Consider the following 17,969-nt stretch of genomic DNA (forward strand, 5'->3'; position numbering starts at 1 on the left):
TGCATGTATATAATCTATTATTTCTCTTTAGTATAAATTACAGTGCTTTGTTTTAAGATAATATCTTGCACAATATTTGTCTTTTTTTCTTTATTATTTTTGCTTTATATAGTGTGTTACTGTTAGAAGCTGTCCTAAAATATCACATTAATTTTTATACATTTTAAAAACAAATTTATACAAATTTTTAAACATGTCAAGGTTGTCAGGGAGGTAGAAATTTTCTACTACTATGTTCTTCCAGCTGGTCTAATAATTAAATTGACATGAGATAGGTTAACAAGAAAAAAAATCAAACAAGTTTATAATATGCACACATAGGAGAGACCCAGGAGAACTGAGTATCTCACCAGTGTGAAGGTAGTGACTTGAGACAAAGAGAGGAAGACAATTTACATAGAGTTGGAAAAGCAAACAACTGATAAACAAATGTTTACTGGGACAAACAGGGATGGTGAGACATAGAGATGAATAGATAAAGAAGTTGTGATACATATGTACAATGGAATATTAGCTGTAAAATAGAACACATCTGAATCAGTTCTAGTGAGGTAGATGAACGTAGATCCTGTTTTGCAGAGTGAAGTAAGTCAGAAAGAGAAAAACAAATATCGTATATTAACACACACACATATATAGAATCTGGAAAAATGGCACTGTGAACCTATTTGCAGGGCAGAAATAGAGATGCAGACATAGAGAATGGAATTTGGACACAGCAGGGGAAGGAGAGGATGGGATGAATTGAGAGAACAGCATTGAAACGTGTACATTACCATATGTAAAATAGATCGCTACTGGGAAGTTGCTGTACAAAACCAGGAGCTCAGTGCAGTGCTCTGACAGTGTGGCGGGGCAGGATAGGGTAGGAGGTGAAGCTGGGAGGCTCAACAGGGAGGGGATATATATATACTTATGGCTGATTCATGTTGTATAGCAGAAGTTAACACAGTATTATAAAGCAATTATCCTATCACTAAACATAAATTAAAAAGAGTTTTAATAAATGAGCTTTGCTAGGTTGCTTTCTGTCTACACATCTAGTTCGTACTATAGTTTCTATGGTGATAGCTCCCTTATTGGAAAAGATCCTCTACATTCTTTTAGACAATTGGGGGAAGGTAAAAGGAGCATCCTGAGTTTTGGTGGCCATAATAGTCATCAGCCTAAATTGACCCTCATGTCAAAGAGACGCAGTTTGGGGTGGAACATTTTGCTCCCCTATAAGATAAGAAGATGTAAAATAAAGTGCACATATATTAAATGTACTTCTCATTATATTTATACCTGTAGAAACTCATAAAACTAGTACCCACAACAATATGTGAAACATCTATAGGATTCTACATGCTTTCTCTCAAATATACCCTAAAAATATAATCCCTCTATTCTTTCTTATTTTTTAATTTTATATAAATGAAATCATGCAGCATTGTATTTTTATCTTCAGTTTATCTTGCTCATATTAGGTCTGTGAAATTAAATTAATCTATACATTTTTTAAAAAATTACATTTGTGAAGTACATGGTTGTATATGAATATATCACAAGCTTCTTATCTTTTTAACTGTTTGTGACAAATTGGACTGTTGCAGTTATTACTATACACACACACGTATATCTACTGTGAACTTAACCGGACATTCATTTTGGAGTGCAACTTTGGGGTCATAGTATAGGCATATGTTTATATTTGCAGATCAGGCCAGCAATATATGAGTTTAGAACTCACTGGAGAGCTTCATTCAGTTATTTTTATCTTTATCTACTTCAGTGCATAAATATTGGTATATCTTTGTGTTTTTACGTTGCATTTTCCTAATAATGTTATCAGAGCTTCCCTGGTGGTTAAGCTGGTAAAGAATCCACCTGCAGGAGATCCAGGTTGGATCCCTGGGTTTGGAAATTCCCGTGGAGGAGGAAATGGCAACCCTTTCCAGTATTCTTGCCTGGAAAATCCCATGGATGGAGGAGCCTGGTGGGCTACAGTGCATAGGGTCACATAGAGTTGTACACAACTTAGAGACTAAAGCCATGATAATGCTATCTACCTTTTTTCCAGGCTTATTGACAATCTGAATTTTCTTTTTTGTGATGGCTGATAAAGATCTTAACCTTTTTTTTTCTGTTAGATTATCTCACTCTTTCTTATTGACTTATAGGAGATTCTCTCTAATGACCAAATTCCTTTCTAGGATAACATGTCAGGGCCTGGCCCGCTCCAGATTTGATTCTTAGTACATGACCATGGATAAATTAAACACCCTGATTCTCAGTTTCCTTATATTTAAAATGAAATAAGATCAATCATTCCTTTTGTATAACTGATTTTTTTAGAACCAAAATAAGATAATGTATGTGTAAGTGCTTAGAAAAGTCTAAGTTCCTCTAAAACTGTAAGGGATTGCTTTGAATAATAAGTATCACAAAATATTTTTACATGAATTTTAAAATGGGTGACATTGTTTCAGTGCTTACAACTCTTACTCTAAGACAATAAAAAAAGGTCAATGAAACATGGTCTAAAGAATATACTCTGAGCTTCACTGAATCTTTGTTATCAAATCTTTACACACTGATAAAGTCCATGCTTGGAGAAATGCAGGTGACCTCTAAAGGTACACTGCTTACCCCAGGAGAGAATAAATCAATACTTCTTTGCCTTCTCCACTTTTAGAGGTCACCTGCATTCCTCTGCTCATGGCCCTATCCTCCATCTACAAAGCCAGCACGAGAGTACCATCTTGAAAACCTCCTCTTATCTCTATTATCACATCTCCTCTGACTCTGTGCTGCCTCTGTTTTATAAGGACTTGCTTGCTTGCTTGCTAAGTCGCTTCAGTCGTGTCCGACTCTGTGCGACCCCATAGACGGCAGCCCATCAGGCTCCCCGTCCCTGGGATTCTCCGGGCAAGAACACTGGAGTGGGTTGCCATTTCCTTCTCCAATGCATGACAGTGAAAAGTGAAAGTGAAGTCGCTCAGTCGTGTCCGACTCTTCGCAACCCCATGGACTGCAGCCCACCAGGCTCCTCCGTCCATGGGGTTTTCCAGGCAAGAGTATACCATGCTGCCACTGCCACTGCTGCCAAGTCGCTTCAGTCGTGTCCGACTCTGTGCGACCCCATAGACAGAAGCCCACCAGGCTCCTCGTCCCTGGGATTCTCCGGGCAAGAAAACTGGAGTGAGTTGCCATTTCCTTCTCCATTTATAAGGACAATTATGGTCAAATTGAATTCACTCAGATAATTCAAGATAATCTCATGTCAATATTTTTAACTTATTCATGTGAAAAGTCCCTTTTGCAAGACAAAGTATTATTTATAGATTTTGAGGATAAGGATATAGACATCTTAAGGGGAGATATGATTCTGTCTACCAACACATATTAAACCAACCAAGAAGATGTGAATTATTTTAACAGTGGTAATAAGAATAGACCAAGTATTGCTACTTATAGAAAATAAATATTACCTCACACCATATACCAAAATAAATTTTAGAAAGATAGTTTTATGTAAAAATTATTCATAAACATTTGGAAAAAAATATCATCAGTAACTTATCTCAGGTAGCCCAGGACTTTGAAAGCATAAAGATTAAATTTAATTGTAAGTGAATAACTATGCTACTAAATGTATAAATATATAAAATATTATGTAAATAAAATGCCAACTATATATAGATAAGAGGAAATGATAAAAAGGAAATAGTTACATTACAAATAGTATTACAACTAATTTATTAATCTTTTGCAGTCATATCTTATAAAATAGTGAACACTTAGAGTGTTCTAGTCCTGATGGAGCTTGCTTCTAGGATAAGAACTATGAAAGAAACTCACTTTTGCAGTTGAGAGTAGTTAGAGGTGATGGTCTAGGGAAATCTCCTAGAGAAGTGATATTTAAATTCTGATCTAAAGGAAGAGATCAAGACAAGAATTTGATACCTCGACAAAAGCAGGCACAGTGGACTTGAGACAAGAAATGCCTTGTTTTGTTGAGAAATCTAAAGCAGACCAGGATGGCTGAGAAGAGGGAAGAAAGTAGGAGGCTTATTTGAGATAAGAGTAGAGAGGTGAGCAGAGGCCAGATCATACAGGGCCCTGGATTATATTTAAGGTTGTGAATTTTACGAACAGTGTGATAACAATAGTTTAAAATGCTGTGGTGTATAATTTAAAAGTTCTCATCACAAGATAGCAAATAAGTAACTGTATATGGTGATGGATGTTAGCTGAATTTAGAGTGGTAATCATTTTGCACCATATACTTAAATTATTGTGTTTTACACCTAAAACTGATGCAACATGTGTTTTATATCTCACTTTTTAAAAAAGATGTACGTTTTAGTCTAAGAGTAATGGAAATCCACTGAGGGATTAAACTATAAAGTTTCAAAATACTAGTTACCTATTATAAGTATTTCTGTGACTGCTGCATTTAAAATATAGTTTATCATAGGTAATTTCATGCAAAGATGAGCTCAATAAAGGACAGAAATGATATGGACCTAACAGAAGCAGAAGATATTAAGAAGAGATGACAAGAATACACAGAAGAACTGTACAAAAAAGATCTTCATGACCCAGATAATCACGATGGTGTGATCACTGACCTAGAGCCAGACATCCTGGAATGTGAAGTCAAGTGGGCCTTAGAAAGCATCACACGAACAAAGCTAGTGGAGGTGATGAAATTCCAGTTGAGCTATTCCAAATCCTGAAAGATGATGCTGTGAAAGTGCTGCACTCAATATGCCAGCAAATGTGGAAAACTCAGCAGTGGCCACAGGACTGGAAAAGGTCAGTTTTCCTTCCAATCCCAAGGAAAGGCAATGCCAAAGAATGCTCAAACTACCGCACAATTGCACTCATCTCACATGCTAGTAAAGTAATGCTCAAAATTCTCCAAGCCAGGCTTCAGCAATATGTGAACCGTGAACTTCCTGATGTTCAAGCTGGTTTTAGAAAAGGCAGAGAGGAACCAGAGATCAAATTGCCAACATCCGCTGGATCATAGAAAAAGCAAGAGAGTTCCAGAAAAACATCTATTTCTGCTTAATTGACTATGCCAAAGCCTTTGATTGTGTGGATCACAATAAACTGTGGAAAATTCTTCAAGAGATGGGAAGACCAGACCATCTGATCTGCCTCTTGAGAAATTTGTATGCAGGTCAGGAAGCAACAGTTAGAACTGGACATGGAACAACAGACTGGTTCCAAATAGGAAAAGGAGTTCGTCAAGGCTGTATATTGTCACCCTGTTTATTTAACTTATATGCAGAGTACATCTTGAGAAATGCTGGGCTGGAAGAAACACAAGCTGGAATCAAGATTGCTGGGAGAAATATCAATAACCTCAATATGCAGATGACACCACCTTTATGGCAGAAACTGAAGAGGAACTCAAAAGCCTCTTGATGAAAGTGAAAGTGGAGAGTGAAAAAGTTGGCTTAAAGTTCAACATTCAGAAAACGAAGATCATGGCATCCAGTCCCAGCACTTAATGGGAAATAGATGGGGAAACAGTGTCAGACTTTATTTTTCTGGGCTCCAAAATCACTACAGATGGTGACTGCAGCCATGAAATTAAAAGATGCTTACTCCTTGGAAGGAAAGTTATGACCAACCTAGATAGCATATTCAAAAGCAGAGACATTACTTTGCCAACAAAGGTCCATCTAGTCAAGGCTATGGTTTTTCCTATGGTCATGTATGGATGTGAGAGTTGGACTGTGAAGAAGGCTGAGAGCTGAAGAATTGATGCTTTTGAACTGTGGTGTTGGAGAAGACTCTTGAGAGTCCCTTGGACTGCAAGGAGATCCAACCAGTCCATTCTGAAGGAGATCAGCCCTGGGATTTCTTTGGAAGGAATGATGCTAAAGCTGAAACTCCAGTACTTTGGCCACCTCATGCAAAGAGTTGATTCATTGGAAAAGACCCTGATGCTGGGAGGGATTGGGGGCAGGAGGAGAAGGGGATGACAGAGGATGAGATGCCTGGATGGCATCACTGACTCGATGGACGTGAGTCTCAGTGAAGTCTGGGAGTTGGTGATAGACAGGGAGGCCTTGCGTGCTGCGATTCATGGGGTCGCAAAGAGTCGGACACGACTGAGCGAGTGATCTGATCTGATCTGATCCTGATAATTTAACAAATTTCTAGCCACTGAGATATCCATATAGATATTTTTCATTATGTAAATCTATTTGAAAGAGGCAACAGAAATGCAACTCATAGATTATGGCAGATATCTTCTCCAAATGTTAATCATGAATTTAGGGGAAATCAAAACATCTTTTAATAAAATATTATCAAGAATGCAATACATTCAAAATGCTATATTCTATAGCCAGTAAAATGTATTTTTGAAGAACAGTTAAAAAGCAGAATGGGATATTTTTCATAAATAAATGTTACAGATTGGAAATCAGATCACAGTACTATATATGTATGTGGCAAATTCATTTTCTGAGTACATTTATGTGAGGGTACAAACACACACAGACACACACAGACACACACACACACACATATATATATATATATATATATATATATATATATATGTATGTATCTCTATCAGTCTCTGCATTTGTTTAGCCATGTATAACTTCCAACAGACTGTCTTATTGCTATGGCCAATGTTTCCAAACTTCTTTAGGGTCATTAACCATTCATCCAAATGTAGATATATTTGCATAGTCAAAATCAATTGAACATGTATGTAGCTATCCAGAAAACACAGACAAATGGTCAGAGCAAATGTGATGTCTTGGGGACTAAATGTTGATCTGCTAAAGTACCACCAGCTAAAATATAAATAGAAGAAAAGAAAGCACAGCATTTGAAAGGCTACTTTCCTCCCAGGGGCCAAGTTTTTTTTTTTCTTTCTTTCTTTCTTTGTTTTTATAAATTTTTGAAAGAGAGCTATTTTCAATCCCCCCAAAGATGTCACATAGTATTTATATACATTTTATATGATATGAAACCCAAAAATATTAAATCATTTTTTAAGGACCCATACCAGCTAGGATGGTGGAATTTTTGGAATTTGAACTTGTTCTTACCTAATGATGGTGCGCTGAAGTCTAGATTGTCTGGAAGGACAACTGAATTCTTAAAATATTAGTCTCCCCAAAAATCACAAGCAAAAAAATTCCAGGACAGGCACACTTAATCATATTCAGAACTGTTTTACCTAATTATACAAATTGCATTAAAGTTGCTTTTGTAACAGGCCTGGTGACAGCAGAAACACCCTTATCCAGGTTAGATAGACGGTAAAAATAGCACAGATGGAGATGGTCCTGAAGTCCCAAGTAGCGTGATTCAGTCTCAAATGCAGATGTCAGACTTTACTGGGATGTGTTTTATCAGCCAAAATAGAAGATATAACTGTGAAGAAATTTCTGACTCCTTCAGAACCTGTCTTTAACATTTATCCTTTGCTTTCAAATGTAAGCTAGAGAAAAAGGGTGATTAATTATGGCCAAATAAAAATTATACTGCATACTAGGCTTTGTGGGAACTTCTGACCCAGGCATGCTATTTTTCAGTTCCCGTACTAGTGTTAATCACTTTAACCATCACAATCTAGAAAAATAATTGAAAAATAAAAAGGAAAGGTTTATAATTTTGCTAACAACTTAGGATCTCTCTTCATCATTCTCATGCCTCAATTCTACATTCTGTTTCTTTTTATATGTCCCACTCTTGTTTTGCTTGTCTTCTGATTTATGTCTTCTTGTAAACAGTGCAATCAATTATACTTTAAAACCAACTTCCGTGTTATTTACATTGTGTAGTTCAGAAGAATTATAGTCTGTCTTTTAAAAACATGGTCTCAAGGGGAATGTTACCTGTTTATATCCTTGACTTTGCCTTCCAAATGCTCATTTATCACACTTTTTCTCTTTAATTTTATTTTACCCGTTAGTCATTTCAGACTCAGTCAATAAGGCAGCTTTAGGAAAAGAGCATCTGGTATCATTGAAGCTGTAAACATGATCTAAAGAGTTTTGTTCTGCAGCTGTCCCAGTCATCTATCAAATATCACTCATGGTGACGTGATGTGTCATTTATACTAATGTATGTTACAGCATTGTAAATGGAAATGCCAGATTGAACTTTTTTTTTTTTTTATTTTAGCCTTGCAAGCAATTCAGACTACCAGAAGCATAAAATGCCTAAATGTAAACTTCCACATTTCAGAGTGTAAATTTTTTAAAGTTAAAATAATACAAAGAGTCAATTTTCATAAAAGGAAAAGCAAGCGTAAACATACACATTGGATAATGTTCACGCTTGAGAATCATAAAATGAATGTTTATTAAAATAGCCCTGTTACTATTTTTACATGAGCAGAATTATTAGAAAATCAATTAAAATACACATTGCTAACAAAGTTTTAGTAAAATTGAAGCATATACTATCACTAGTATTCAAATTAGTATACATTTTTTCAAAGAAATAAGCTAGAAAGTCACAATACTTCTAAAGACATACATGTATAAATACATAGTGATCTGACCACAGAAATTTATTCTGAGGTAATAGCTTGACAATTAAATATGCTACAAAAAGATGCTTATAAATGAATCATCGATCATTTTTAAAAAACAAACTGAATGTAACTAAACCTCAAACACTCTGAAATGGTATATTAGTACCATTACTGTTTACATGGCTGTTAAATATATAATTGTTAAAAGACTAAGAAGAAACTTTTGTAATGTTACGTAAAATTATAACATTTAGCTGTATGATTATCACATTTCCCAAAGCAATACATAGTGGGAATATAAAAAAAAAATAATGAGATACTTTTGAAAGGTTTGGTTTTAATATAGCAAAATGGTACACAATGCATGTATGTTTTGGAATTTGGGAGGGAGAAGGAAAGGTAACTGTTCCTCATCTCTATTTTTAGCTCCTAAGTATAAGATGCTGTTGCTGTTTGGTTGCTAAGTCATGTCAGACAGTTTGTGAACCCATGGACCGTAGCCCGCCAGGTTCCTCTGTGCATGGGATTTCCCAGGCAAGAATACTGGAGTGGGTTGCCATTTCCTTCTCCAGGGGATCTTCTTAAGCCAGGGATCGAACTGGCATCTCCTGCACTACAGGTAGATTCTTTATCACTGAATCACTTGGGAAGCCAAAATACAACACCTTATTTCATAAGGCTATGAAGTGAGCTTGGCAAAGTCTCAAGTCAAAACCATTAAGGACTCTGAGTGAGTGGGTGAAGTGAGAGAAAGTTGCTCAGTTGTGTCTGATTCTGTGACAGCATGGACTATATAGTCCATAGAATTCTCCAGGCCAGAATACTGGAATAGGTAGCCTTTTCCTTCTCCAGGGAATCTTCCCAAACCCAGGAATTGAACCCAGGTCTCCCACATTGCAGGCTGATTCTTTACCAACTGAGCTATTACGAAGCCTTTTAACAGTCCTAAGTGAACCATTTACACGTTTAACTCTTTATCCATCTTTCTTTTCTGCTGCTGCTGCTGCTAAGTCGCTTCAATCATGGCCGACTCTGTGCGACCCCATAGATGGCAGCCCACCAGGCTCTCCTGTCCCTGGGATTCTCCAGGCAAGAACACTGGAGTGGGTTGCCATTTGCTTCTCCAGTGCATCAAAGTGAAAAGTGAAAGTGAAGACGCTCAGTCGTGTCTGACTCTTAGCGACCCCATGGACCGCAGCCTACCAGGCTCCTCCGTCCTTGGGATTTTCCAGGCAAGAGTACTGGAGTGGGTTGCCATTGCCTTCTCCGTCTCTCTCTTCTAGGGTAACCAATTATTCTGATTTGTCCGAGAGAATTTTCCTGTTTTAGCAGTAGAGGTCCCAAGTTCCAGAAAAACTTCAGTCCTAGGCAATAGAGGATGAATTGGTCACTCTAATTTTTTTCCTTATGCTAGAATCCCACCCATTCCTTTTGTATGGCAGGAGTCTCCAACCCTTCCTGAATAATAATCAGGACTTCCCAGATGGTGTTAGTGGTCAAGAACCTGCCTGCCAATTCAGGAGACATAAGAGAGGGGGGTTCGATCCCTGAGTCAGGAAGATCTACTGAAGGAGGAAATGGCAACCATTCCAATATTCTTGCTTGGAGAATCCCATGGACAGAGGAGGCTGGCGGGCTACAGTCCATGGGGTTGCGAAGAGTTGGACATGACTGAAGTGACTGAGCACACATACATGCTCAGTATCCATGTGCAAATATTATAGCCAGCATCTTTGCCCATATGTCACTATTAGAGGTAATGCTTGTTTCCTTAAATGTGCTGGACCCCTTCCTGCCAGTGGGAGTAGAATGCTAGTGGAGCTGGTGGAGTTTGGGAGATAAGAGTTGAGTTGGAGAAAAAATAATAGAGTCTTTCACTCTGTCTGTGTTTGTTTTTGTCTAAAACAAAGTAGCTCATATCTCAATGATTTATTATTTCCTCAGCCCTTCCCTGGCATATCAAGTATATGGAAGAAAATCATATCTTCCTGTTGGATAGAGTTTTACTCTATTTCAGTAAATTCATGTACTTACCTTATTTTACTAAGAGGGCATTTACCCTGTTGCAGCTGATTATTATTATTTTTTTCCCCACAAATCTTACCTTCATTTACAACTAGAGATAAGCCAAACTTGATAGTCCAAGGTCAAGGCCAGCTGAGTGACTCTTAAAGTTTTAAATCATTAAACAATACTGTTTTACCTTTGTAGATAATCATTACTAGTAAAATTCACTACATGTTTTAGGATACATACTGCTACTGCTAAGTCGCTTCAGTTGTCTCTGACTCTGTGCGCTCCCATAGACGGCAGCCCACTAGGCTCCCCCGTTCCTGGGATTAGGATACATAAATGCATTTCAAATATAATCATTACGAATTCCTCGTTTATTGCATGTATGAAATTCTTAAACTAACTTAACGATTAATTGTTTTCCCTCTACCCACCTGACCCCAGCTTTCTTTCTTCCCCACTCACATCTGAAACTTCACATGATATCTCTTGCTACATGAAAATCAGAGTTGAGGGCTAAGGGGTGAAATATGGAATAGTGAATTGCTTTCCCCCTGAAGTCAACCTTTCAACCTAACTTAGGTTACATTTTGCAAATACTCTATGGTTAATCTGGATCCCCAGTGCACGGGAATGTAGCACTTTGAGAGAACGTGTATGTCACAACTCTTGGCTCATAGAACAGTTCTATCATGATGCCATTTATCCACACACAATTAAATCAAACCTAACGTACAAATAAGAAAAAAAGTAAACAAAATCTCTTCTAGAACACAGCACCTTTCTTTTTCCTTCCTCCTTGTTGATAAGCTTTAACATTTTCTTCTCTGATAATTTGTGTTGATTTTCATAAAATGCTCATCACCAAACTTGAAAGCACGAATATAGGTTTTTATGAATAAGTGTTGAATCATTTCTAGGTATTTGATGAATGGCTCGTCTTCTAGAATGTTCATACCTGCAAATGGTCTCTTTCTCCCCTCTTTCTCCTTTCCTTTCTACTTCCTTTTCTCTCTTCTTCTTCTCTGTCTCTCTGTACTCTGTCTTTCTCTCCCTCTGCCTTTCTCTCCCCTTCTCTGTCCCTGTCTCAAAGACAAAATTCAACATCCAAGTGCAGTGTTCGAATTAGCATCAAATATTTAGGAAAAAAATAATCCACCTCCACATATTCTTTATGCATCTATAATTTTATAAGAGTTTGATTTGGTTTAAAAATTATAGCAGACTGGATTCAGGAATGTAATACAGGAATGTATTACAACTGAGCGTTTCTATTCTTTTAGCTTTCTAGTTGGCTTAATCTGCAAGGTTACTAACAGTATTACTTAGACTAACTTAAGCATACTTAACCCATCCAGCACAGTGCTGTGGAAGGCATCCTGGGTATATTTCCAAGGACATAATGACATTCATTCTCTCAGAGCTTTCCCCTGAAGGGAAGTATGTTGGCAGCCATTATTCTATTGTCGACTTCACTGGATGCAGTTGAACAGATGGCCAAGTTTTTAAGAAATTTGAATCAGAGATTCAGAAATATCCTTTGGCTCAAACAGGGGAAATGTAAACTGAGTGTTTTAAATATAGAGAAACAGAAAAAGCCTCTCTTTTTGAAAAAAACTATATGAAAGGAGTATCTCAATAAGAAATGCAGAGAAAGGGAAAAGAGATAGCAGTGGCAATTATCTGAATACTTTTCAATTTGAGATATTAGTAATAAGTAATCCCAACTCTGTTTGGGCTTTGAAAGTATCTCAGATTCCTTCCAATAGATTTCTCTTTTTCTTTAACTACTTTAAGTAGTTTCCTGTAACCTGCAATCCAAGCACCATGAAATAGGACAAAAGCCTAGAAATAGTGGATACTCTATAAATGTCAGTAAAACTGCCATCTGGTACCACAAATGATTAGCTTCTTTTTCAGAAAAAAAAATTTGAAAGAAAAAAATTTTTTTGACTGTTTTTCCAGAATTTGAGAATAAGAATTGTCTATGGAGTAGAGAAGCTAGAACACAATGTTTATGACTGTATCCTACTGTGATAATTATTATTCCTTTTACACCTTCCCACCACAACACTAGTTCCTGATGGCCAGCCGTAATGTGGAAATGTGCATGGAAAGTGATCCTAGAAAATGGAGCCGTCCAGCAGAAAAAATTGATACAAGACTATGCAGCACAACATTCATTTAGTATGAATCAATAATGGACAAAATCGGACACTTTATCAATAAGGTCAGGAAAAATGAGTCAGTTGTGGTTAAACATCTTGATGTGTTCCCACAGGAATTCCTTTTTTCACATAACACTGTGGGTCAATGTAAAGGGAATTAGTGTTTATTGAATGCAACATAATATGAGTAATTGTATTAAGAAATTTATACACTGTCTCCTGAAACATTCCCCAAACACATGCAATTGGTCATCACAGTTCCCCTTTTTAGATATATGGCAACTGAGGTTCACAGAGACCTGTGCAGTTTGCTTCATGTTCGTGTGCAGAAATAGGTATTAAATGTGTCACTGCAAGATTAAAGGCAAAGTTAAATATTTGAAATATTTGAAATCTACACCAATAACCATCTGAAACCTTCTTGCCCAAAAGACAATGATAGCAATTTAAATGTTTTAACTACAGCCCATAATATAATTCAGTGATCTAGTAAAAACCATCATATAATTAAACATCAGGGTCCATAGGCTCTTACCTTCTGGCAAAGTAATACTCAGATTATGGTATCAGACACATTTGAATTTGTAACTTGTTTCTGACATACACAAGCTGTGTGACTTTTGATGAACGATTTTAAAGCTACATTTTCTTGCCTACAAAATAGGGGACATGAATATTTATAACTCACAGATTTGTTGTGAGAAGTAAAATGAGAGGGTAGTGATCTGACTGTGCTCAGATCAAATATTAACATATTAAGCAACATAATGAGAACCTACTGTATAGAATAGAGAAATCTACTCAATGTGGTGACCTAAATAGGAAGGAAATCCTAAAAAGAGGGGCTAGCTGATTCACATTGTTGTACAGCAGAAACTAACACAGCATTGTAAAGCAACTATACCCCAATTAAAAATTTTTAAAAAACCGTATTAACATATAAATTCCAGTTATAATAATTATGAGAAAGTTTAATATATATAAATAACATATCCATGTGTAACATGAAATATTTAATATATAATAAAAATATTTTATATATGTGCACCTATATTTATATATATATGTTTATTCCTTATTTAACCTAGATTTGAAAAAAAGATAAAGTTAATGCTCAAAGGTAATAACTATATGAGCCTAGTTTTCCAGATAATCACTCCCTTATATTGCCTGTACAATTTATTTTCTGTTTTATAAGTTCTACTGTATATGTCTTTTTGTAAATTTCCACAAACCCTTTATTAAGATTCAATTTAAATTTTCAGTAAAGAAACATTGCATATGATAATACTATTTGTGAGGTAATTGTAACTTTTAGTATATTGGAGATAATTATTTTGAAATAAAAATATTTTCTGTCTCCACAATTCTATGAAATACATTAAATCCAATGAATAATTTTTCATAAAACAAAGAACAGTTCTTCATCACTTTCTCACTTAATAATAAACAGTTATTAGTTTTTAATAATATTAAATTATTATTATAATTTACTATAATTATTATTATAATATTTATAATATAATAAATATAATATAATATATATTATAAATAAATATAATATAATAAAATTATTAATTTTAAAATTAAATAAATTAATAATATTAAAAACTTCAGTTCAGTCACTCAGTTGTGTCCAACTCTTTGCTACCCCATGAACTGCAGCAAGCCAGGCCTCCCTGTCCATCATCAACTCCCTGAGTTCACTCAGACTCACGTCCATCAAGTCGGTGATGCCATCCAGGCATCTCATCCTTTGTCATCCCCTTCTCCTGCCCCCAATCGCTCCCAGCATCAGAGTCTTTTCCAGTGAGTCAACTCTTCGTATGAGGTGGCCAAAGTACTGGAGTTTCAGCTTTAGCATCATTCCTTCCAAAGAAATCCCAGGGCTGATCTCCTTCAGAATGGACTGGTTGAATCTCCTTGCAGTCCAAGGAACTCTCAAGAGTCTTCTCCAACACCACAGTTCAAAAGTATCAATTCTTCAGCGCTCAGCTTTCTTCACAGTCCAACTCTCACATCCATACGTGGCCACAGGAGAAACCATAGCCTTGACTAGACGGACCTTTGTTGGCAAAGTAATGTCTCTGCTTTTGAATATGCTATCTAGGTTGGTCATAACCCTCCTTCCAAGGAGTAAGCGTCTTTTAATTTCATGGCTGCTGTCACCATCTGCAGTTATTTTGAAGCCCCCCAAAATAAAGTCTGACACTGTTTCTACTGTTTCCCCATCTATTTCCCATGAAGTGATGGGACCAGATGCCATGATCTTCATTTTCTGAACGTTGAGCTTTAAGCCAACTTTTTCACTCTCTTCTTTCACTTTATCAAGAGATTATTTAGTTCCTCTTCAGTTTCTGCCATAAGGGTGGTGTCATCTGTATATCTGAGGTTATTGATATTTCTCCCGGCAATCTTGATTCCAGCTTGTGTTTCTTCCAGTCCAGCGTTTCTCATGATATACTCTGCATATAAGTTAAATAAGCAGGGTGACAATATACAGTCTTGACGTACTCCTTTTCCTATTTGGAACCAGTCTGTTGTTCCATGTCCAGTTCTAACTGTTGCTTCCTGACCTGCACACTGCTTTCTCAGGATGCAGGCCAGGTGGTCTGGTATTCCCATCTCTTTCAGAATTTTCCACAGTTTATTGTGATCCACCTTAGTTGGTTTTTAATATTATTTCACCTGATTTCCTAGATGCCGTCCAGGCAAACTGACCATATCAAAACATATTCAAACCTACCAAGGGCCTCTCCTTAAACAAGCTTGACTAATTTAAAAGAAGTCCCTGATGATGTATAGTGATGGTGGGAATTGCATTATATTAAAGTTAATATCAGACAAAGCTAGCAATATTGGCTTAATTTACTGTAATCCAAAGAACTTTTTGCGTGAAGTTTTCTGGTAAATTGTGTAAAGAGATTCTTGTCTAATGATGCAAGAGGATGGGAAACCTAGTCATAGAATTTCATGGCTGAGAGTTGTACAAAATCATTGTGCTTAATAGAGTATTGATTGGAGCAGGTAGAAATATGGAGAAACAGTTGGAAATATTCCCAGGACATCTGAAAATCTAAGTAGTGTTTCATTTAAGATTTTAGAAAAGCATGCAGGCAATTCTCTTAAGAGTGTTGTCGCTTCATTTCATGCTGTTCTAAAGGAATAAAAATGCTGCTGTGTGATAAGTAAAAAGAACTGGAAGCACAAGTTCCTCTCGGCTTAGCAGAGTTCAGAGAATACCAAATGGTACTTTGAGCAATATTAGTCTTTTAATTTTCCTTTGATTTGGTTTGCTTGTTTTCCCTGCAATTCATGGATAAAAATAAGGCTTTTGCTTCTGCTTCCAGTTCTTTGTATGGCTACACACTAAACACTATCCTCTTTGATCATAATTTTTTTGATCATATCCTCTTTGATCTCATTTCATGGCTGCAGTCACCAACTACTGTGATTTTAGAGCCCAAGAGGAGGAAATCTGTCCCTGCTTAAACTTTTTTCCATTCTATTTCTCAGGAAGTGATGGGACTAGATGCCATGATTTTAGTTTTTTTTTTTTTTTTAATATTGAGTTTTAAGCTGGCTCTTTCACTCTCCTCCTTTACCCTCATCAAGAGGCTCTTTAGTTCCTCTTGGCTTTCTGCCATTACAGTGGTATCATCCACATATCTGAGGTTATTGATATTTTTCCTGACAGTCTTGATTCCAGCTTGTAACTCATCCATCCTGGCATTTCGCATGATGTGTTCTGCATGTAAGTTAAATAAACAGGGTACAAAATAAACAGCCTTATCGTACTCCTCAGTTTTGAACCAGTCAGTTGTTCCATACAGGGTTCTAACTGTTGCTTCTTGACTCCCACACAGGTTTCTCAGGACACAGGTTGTTATTAGGTTGTTACTATTTGGTTGAAAGAATTTCCAAACCTGATTAAAACTGTAAATTCTTAGATCATAGTTCAGGGCAGTCTTAATTAAAATCTCAGTAGAGTTTTGATTCAAAAATTTATCAGCTTATTATAAAACTATGGTGAAATGCAAAGGATGTATAATGAAAAAGTTTTAAAGTAAAATATTAGAAGAATAATGCTACTGTTTTCAAAACTTTGATAAAGAAAATAGTATTACCATTACTGAAATAAGAATGTAAAAAAATAAGCCAGAGAGAGACAGATAAATACTGTATGATACGATTTATAAATGAGGAATCTAAAAACAAAAGACACGTGTACCCCAATGTTCATCGCAGCACTGTTTATAATAGCCAGGACATGGAAGCAACCTAGATGTCCATGAGGAGATGAATGGATAAGAAAGCTGTGGTACATATACACAGTGGAGTATTACTCAGCCATTAAAAAGAATGCATTTGAATCAGTTCTAATGAGGTGGATGAAACTGGAGCCTATTATACAGAGTGAAGTAATCCAGAAAGAAAAACACCAATACAGTATACTAACGCACATATATGGAATTTAGAAAGATGGTAATGGTAACCCTGTATGCAAGACAGCAAAAGAGACACAAATGTATAGAACAGTCTTTTGGACTCTGTGGGAGAGGGAGGGATGGGATGATTTGGGAGAATGGCATTGAAACATGTGTGATATCATATAAGAAATGAATCGCCAGTCCAGGTTTGATGCAGGATACAGCATGCTTGGGGCTGGTGCATTGGGATGACCCAGAGGGATGGTATGGGGAAGGAGGTGGGAAGGGGGTTCAGGATGGGAAACACGTGTACACCCGTGGCGGATTTATATTAATGTATGGCAAAACTAATACAGTATTATAAAGTAATTAGCCTCCAATTAAAAATATATATGAAGTGAAGTGAAGTCGCTCAGTCATGTCTGACTCTTTGCAACCCCATGGACTGTAGCCTACCAGGTTCCTCCATCTATGGGATTTTCAAGGCAAGAATACTGGAGTGGGTTGCCATTTCTTTTTCTAGGGATCTTCCCAACCCAGGGATCGAACCCGGGTCTCCTGCACTGTAGGCAGACGCTTTTACCATCTGAGCCACCAGGGAAGCTAAAAACAAAAGCTCCAACTGATAGAGAGTAGAATGGTGGTTCCCAGGGATGAGGATAGGGAAAAGGGGAGAGTTTGGTAAAAGGGTATAAACTTTGAATTATAAGATGAATAAATTCTGAGGATCTGCTACATAGCATGTTGACTGTAGTTCACTGTACAGTCTTGTGTACTTGAAATTTGCTGTAGATACCTAAGAAGACAAAAGACCTGTACTCCCAAAACTGTAAGATGCTGATAAAAGAAACT

General features: G+C 36.6%; 1 non-coding gene across 1 annotated transcript; it reads right to left on the reverse strand.

Annotated features, from left to right (window-relative positions):
* Positions 1–17,645: 17,645 nt before the first annotated feature.
* On the reverse strand, positions 17,646–17,718 carry TRNAC-ACA (transfer RNA cysteine (anticodon ACA)). Its single transcript has one exon. It is a non-coding gene; the product is annotated as a tRNA-Cys (tRNA).
* Between the last annotated feature and the right edge of the window lie 251 nt (positions 17,719–17,969).

The sequence above is a fragment of the Bos javanicus genome, chromosome 29, assembly GCF_032452875.1.
Source record: "Bos javanicus breed banteng chromosome 29, ARS-OSU_banteng_1.0, whole genome shotgun sequence".
Taxonomy (NCBI): Eukaryota; Metazoa; Chordata; class Mammalia; order Artiodactyla; family Bovidae; genus Bos; species Bos javanicus.